Genomic DNA, 7,384 nt, shown 5'->3' on the forward strand with positions numbered 1-7,384 from the left:
TAGCTAAAGGGCGACATAACACCAAAGCTCCATGGGGTCACATGCATATTAGGCCTACTTCACTTGCTCGCCATGTGATCAGGCTGCCTCAACTCTCCTCTGAAAGATTGATAAACCATGCTTTCACACTCATGAGAATCACTCTTGAGTTATTGGGAATTATACTTCTTATTTTATATCGGGGATGCCCATGTGTGCCGTGCCAATGGGTACGTGTGGTTTGATATTATAGTTTCCTATTTCTCATGACAGCATTGGGATTGATTGATATGTTCAATCGATTGTTTAACTAACGTGGATTATGTCTTTGAGTATAAGTAGTAAGATATGCGAGCGTATTGATTGAGTTGTCGCATTGTACGAGGGTACTGATTAAGGTGTCGTATGGATGGTGGACTGAGCAGTGGTGTGAAAACGACGATCATATGAGCTAATCATGATATTTTTGTATTAGCAAGTGTCTCATGCCAGTGGGTACGTGTGATTTGATATTATAATTGCCTATTTCTCATGATAGCATTGGGATTGATTGATGTGTTCAATTGATTGTTTAACTAACGTAAGATTATGTCTATGAGTATAAGTAGTGAGATCTGCAAGGGTACCAATTGAGGTGTCACACTGTACAAGGGTATCGATTGAGGTGTCGTACAAATAGTGGATTGAGCAATGGTGTGAAAGCAAAGATCATATGCACTAATCGTGATATTTTTATATTAGTAAATAATTGATCATTTGTAGCCTATCATGTGGCTAGAGTTTATGTGCGTATGTGCACAAGGTTATTTTATGTGCGTATGTGCACATAAACTCCAGGCTACAAATAATCAATTAATTGCTAATATAAAATTATCATGATTAGTGCATATGATCTTCGTCTTCACACCACCACTCAATCCACCATCCATATGATACCTCAATCAATACCCTCATACAATGCGACACTTCAATCGGTACCCTCGCATATCTCATTACTTATACTCATAGACATAATCTACACAATCAATTGAACACATCAATCAATCCCAACGCTGTCATAAGAAACATGCAACTATAATATCAAATCACACATACCCACTAGTACGGCGTCCCTGATATAAAATAAGAAATATAATTCCCAATAACTCAAGAGTGACTCTCATAACAATTCATGTACAAATTCAAATTCAAATGAGCTTTTACTCTTTTATTCCACACAAGGCTTCTATTCCCATTGAGCTCATCTTCAGTGGGAGACAATATCTTAACCCTTCCATTGTGTTAGGATGAATTGTAGATAAGTCGTCATCTGCTTGTTGGAAAGGGGAAGTTTCTTAAAATTCATTTCTATGAAGTGTAACATATCCCCGTTTAAAGGCTATTGCCTTTTCCACCATAGTTCAAAGACTTGGTATATTGTGAGAGGCACCGAGTTTGTGGAGTTTTAAAGGGTGAGGCAGCATATCGGAAAGTCCCAGAGTACCTAGACTCCCTAACAGGGGTACTTGGTTGCTATCCTAGTTCAAAGAAATCAAAGAAAGCATAGCAAACTATTTAGTTCATTAGGGAGGGTCGGTGCTTTACTTGTGGTTAGCAATAAGATTGTGCCTAGTTTTTTATAACATCTAATTGGGTGTACAAAATGGTGTGAACTTGATCTAAGTTAGATGGTTGTATGTTACATGGAGACTCATCCCAACTTGTGAACTTGACTTGAGTTAGATAGTTGTATGCTACATGGAGACTCATCTCAACTTGTGTTATGAAAATGTCTCCAGATGCATCCACTAAAAATGGGCACTCTTTAGGTGTGACCATGTGTGAATGGATTCTCAAACGACAAGACACAAATTAAACCAAAGGTCTCTTGGGAGCTTGGAAAGGCAAGAATATTGTATATCGGTTGAGGTAGCCTCCACTTGAATACATATATTTGTAGGATGGTATAAATTGACTCATAACGATAAGGGTTACTCATCTTTCTCATGACCATGATTACGATATAATCACGTCAAGAAAAAGTGCTAAAGGCATGTGATTCTTTCATTTCCAAGCATATGCCATCCCTAGGGCTCATAAAAGATAAGTTTCAACCCCGTGTTTGTGGCATGATTATGTAGGTGGGAGAATCACGACCGTGATTCCACCAGAGGTGTCAAGATAGTGGAGGGTCTGACCATGATAAGGTTTAGACTGGGTCATGATGCACTTTGGGACTGATTTTTTAGCCTCTTCCAGGATGATTATGGAAAGCAGCGATGTAACATGATTCTGCAGAATCACGGCCGTGGTGAATTTGAGTTTGTCAGAGAGGATGTTAGCTAGTTAGTCCTATGGGGCTTGTTATGTAGGATCATTGTGTGATTTGCTAACCTGATGCTTTATGGGATAGGCCTGATGCTCTATGGGATAGGCCCAAGCATATTTGGATGAAAATCTTGATGTAGAGGGGGTGAGTTGATGTAACATTGTAGCTCGTCTATGGAACACAACACTATTGCTCCATCCATTGAATCGGCTAGCCATACAATCAGGATCTTGTGTGAACATGTCTTTCTTAGACGTGTGGTCTTGTGGGCCTGCTACTATGATAGCTTTACCTTTGGGATAGGGAATTGGGTAACAATGACCTATTTTACCCCCTGTGACGTTGAGTTGGTAAGGTTCTTGTGGCTTCCCAATCACATTTTCAATGGTTACTGACTTTCGTCTCCATTTCCACTTAGTCATGACCTTGCGGTTTAACTTAGTGAGCTCACGTCTTTGACTTGGTTTTTTTTAAAGGCACCCATACCTACTTTGTTACTTGACGTGGTCGAGTGGTGCACTTGGTGTCAAGACCCATCTATGTCTCTTGCCTCTCTTACCACTTTTCTTAGTGGCTGGTTTAGTCATGGCATTTGGGGTGACAAGGTTTTGCATAGATAGCCTAGACTCAGGGCTTGACTTGGGTATCCAGACGTTTCTATTTTCTTCATAGTATGCATGTGACTTTAACAGTCACTTGGGGACCCAATAGTGATGAACAGGAGGCTGCTAGCTCTTAGAATTTTTTTGTGGGGTGGAATTTAGTCCTTTCCCTATCACACTTGCTACTTCCCTCTAGGGTACTAGTGGTGCTTTAAGTACAGGAAGACATAGTAACATCTTGGGCGGTTGCGGTTGCTCAAATTTGAGATTGTGGTTGGACTATATGGCATTCCATAGCGGCAATGTATATCCATAGCGGAAATATTTGCAGCCCCCGGATGACATGTGGGTAGTCCTTTGCTCCCAATTGACTTCGTAATTCATAATAGAGATCCAACTTCATCCGAGCAACATTTCCTCTTCTAAGGCACCTACCTAAAGGTATGACAAAAACCTTACACGGCCAAGGGTTATTTCTCATGGAAACATTAAGTTTCAAACTTCCAAAAGCTCCTATGGTCTCCACATGCACACTTTTAACTTTTATTGATATGGGCTCCAATTGCTTTTTCAATTTCACCCATGTCTCGTACGAGAGCAAGTTGTGACTTACCCTCAAGTCAATCATTACAAGGATATTAGTAGTTTTACCTCCCACAGAGAGTCTTAATTTGAGCCACATTTGAGTCTTAATTTGAGCCACATTATCTCAAGGCCCTTCCTCTCAATCAGGGCTAGAGTAGCCATATTTATTTAGAGTGTCAGTCCACTTTGTTTTGCCTTGGGCTGCCGTTTTAGCCTCTTCTTATACTTCCTTCTTGAGTTTTTCTTACCTCATCTTTTCTTATTTCTTTTTGCGTGCCTAGTCTAACATGTCCTAGGTTAAGGGCCCGTAGTATTTCTTATATTTGCTACCATTTATGTAGCCCTGCATCATAATCCATCAATGGTCTCGATGCAAACTACACCATGGGGGGTGAGCTTTGTAACTTTGAATTGTCTTAACTCTCAATATTTTAGTTTTTTCCACTTCAAAGACCCAACCCTCTACATAAGTACTACGTCTCCTTCTTTAGATTTTAGGTTGTGGTGGTCAAACCACCATTTGTGTAGCTTTTCTACTATCATGCCATGTAGAGCGATTACTCTAGTCTCATCAAGATTTTCTAATTTGACCAACCTTTCAACTAGAGCATTCTCCTTTGGATGTTCTTTCACAATTATCCTCAAGCTGGGCACCAAATATTCCATAGGCATCATTGCCTCAATTCTGTAAGGTGAGCCGGAAAGGAGTTTGTCTTATAGTAGCTACCTTATAGGAGGTCCTATAGGCCCACATTGCAATGACTGCTAGTTTATGCTCCCAATCATTTCGGCTAGCTTCCATAGTCTTGGTCAGGATACCACAGAGGACTTTATTGGTACTTTCTACCTTCCCATTAGCTTAAGGGTAGTGAAAATGTTAATAGGGGAGCCATAAGAACCAAGTCATCCTAACAACCTAAACAAGGTAGACGAACCTCCCACAGATAGGAGTTCATCAAAGTTAACAATATAAGGCTCTTAAATCATTAATAGCCAGCCACACCAATGGGTAAGTTAATTGGCTTACCATTCTTTTTTCAACTGGATAACCTACTATAAAAATAGCCAGCCACGCCAATGGGTAATTAGCTCTAACTACTATAGCAATAACCAACCACACCAATGCATAAGTTAATTGTCTTATTGTTCTTCTCTCAATTGGCTAAGTATTGTAGTAGCAATTGCTTCATGGACATAAATACATACTCCCCAATTTGTGGAAAGTACATGTAAAGTTTGCATGTAACATAGCCTTACCATCATCCTTCTAAGTACAACTTTGCATGGGGGCCATGGTGGTGGGTGAAAACCTAATCCATGGTACAACATATTGATTTTTCTTAGATTCCCTTGAAAACACAACAAGTTTTCTCATTGCTCCCTTGAAAGGTGCAAACACAACAAGTTGTCCTCATTGTTCACATTAAGTCTACTCTATTTGATAACCCTAACCTCACCAACAAGTTGTCCCCTCATTTTTCCCATTAATTATACTCTATTTAATAACCCTAACCTTTCCAACAATGAGTCCCTAAACAATAAACCCACTTCTCTCTCAAGATGGTGAAGAAGTTTTTCATTAACCTCACAAGTCAACTCGCTTCTTTCATAGCCTCTCAAGTTGATTTAATTCTTCCATATCTCTTCAATCGCCTCAACTTTAACACAACAACTACATCAAGAGCCTGATTGACTCCCTTTCATCCACGTCTCACCATAGATTTTTTTGTATGAGTAATTTAATACACAAGATAATAAAGCATATGTGAAGAAGATTGTAGCAAGAGGTCCTCCTGTAGTTCATTTGACAGTAGTCATCCATCCGTAAAGAGTACAACATCTTTCTCAAGGGTTGTGGACTCTTGGGAATTAAAAAAGAGTAAAAGCCTTCACCTAGGTTTAATAATTAAGGCAAAATCAACGATTTGAGAAGTGGAGGTAATTTTACCCATTGGATATTGTCCAAAGGTCCAAAGTGGGTGAAAAACCATATGTGGTCTACTCAAAACTACCTAAAATCTCAAAACCATCTTTCTTATGCTTAATCATCTTCTTAATCAGGAGGCATTGATGCGATTAGCAAACATTCAAGGCTTTGAAACCACTCAAAATTCGTCAACATTGAAGGCTTCTTAATCGGGAGGCATGGATGCAATTAGTAAACATTGAAGGCTTTGAAACCACTCAAACTTCATCAAAATCATCAAGATCTTCCTCTCTACTTCACCAACAATTCATGGCAACTTTTTCAGCCTACACTACAAACTAATTTGCACCAATTTCATGAAAGCAAAGCTTTAAAGCTTTAAAAAACAAGCTTATAAAGTTAAAAAAGGCTTAAAATTTTCTAACTTTGGGGCTTTTCTTGGCCAAATTGATTGTTGGAAATTTTATGAGTGTTTACAAGGTTCAACCAGCCATCTCATGATTTTTCAGTAATTTACGGGGCCCAAAACTCAAATTTTGGTTTATTTTAAGCATAAAAAGGCTGAAAATAGCCAAAAAACCCCAAAATTCCCAAATAAATCTATAAAATTTCCAACTTTTTTTTGAGAGATTTTAGGGATCTTAAACATTTTTTGCAAATTTAGAGAATTGTCAGACAACTTTCAATAAATTTGTGAGTCCAAAAATTGTAATTATTGACCCATCATGTCTATTTGTGGGTACATTGACTTTCCAATTTTCTATTTTAGCATGAATGATGTGATCATGCCGAGTGTGTTGTCGTGAGCATGGCACAAGTTTTAAGACCAATTAGGTGGTGCCATGTGGCACATGCATTAATCTACTGCTATGATCCTCCTGGCTATAAATAGGCGATTAATTCTATTCTTTCCACTGTTTTCTATCTTTTTTGAAATTTGCCTTCTTCTTCAAGGTGTCTGTGCTTGCACCTGCATTGCATGCCTCCGTGCCTTATGTACCCTGGCATCACACAGAACACGAGTAGGAATCATAGCACCTCTTTGTCTATTTCTATTGCACTTGTTTTTGTCTCTTCTATCTGGTGAGGTAACAATCAGCCGGGCGGGTAGGTATTAACATCCACCTACACGTTCTAATGCACTTGTTTTTGTCTCTTCTATCTGGTGAGGTAACAATCAGTCGGGCGGGTAGGTATTAACATCCACCTACACGTTCTCTTCAATCTTTTACACTTGTGAATGTTTTACAACCCCACACACACATACAAGTGCATTCTCTCTCCCCACTTCTCTCCAATACTTAATAGACATAGGTTCACCTCTGTCCCATCTACATAATCACAGCCCCAAACCCCGTGACTACATAATCATGTCAAATAACACATCACAGAACTACTAATTAATCCTCTCACATTGACACATTTGAGTTGCCAATGGTATGAAATCATGGTTCAACACATCTAAAGACAACCATGATTCTGCAGTGCCTACTAATTAATCCTCTCATTCACACATTTGAGTTGCCAATGATATGAAATCATGGTTCAACACATCTAAAGACAACCATGATTCTGCAGTGCCTGCAGAATCACGGTGCATGATTAATACGTCTCTGACACATCACCATTCATGATGTCATGCCACTAATCACGCCACAAAAATCACACTAATACATCACCATTCACGGTGCCATATCACCTATCATGCCATAGAAATCATAACACATCACCATTCACGGTGTCATATCACTAATCACGCCACAAAAATCACAATGACATTCACCATTTACGATGCCATGTTACCATTCACAAAAAAATCACGACATTAATACCACGTCACCATTCATAGTGCCACATTACCAATCATGCCACATGATTGCGATGTGATTACCACATCATCTCTACATACCCTTGTGATTGCCATGCCATCTCTGCACAATCATGGAAATTAATTATTCAGGCCTACACCTTAATCCTCACAGA

Source organism: Cibotium barometz, chromosome 24 (genome assembly GCF_041138505.1).
Source record: "Cibotium barometz isolate CiBa-2024 chromosome 24, ASM4113850v1, whole genome shotgun sequence".
Classification (NCBI taxonomy): domain Eukaryota; kingdom Viridiplantae; phylum Streptophyta; class Polypodiopsida; order Cyatheales; family Cibotiaceae; genus Cibotium; species Cibotium barometz.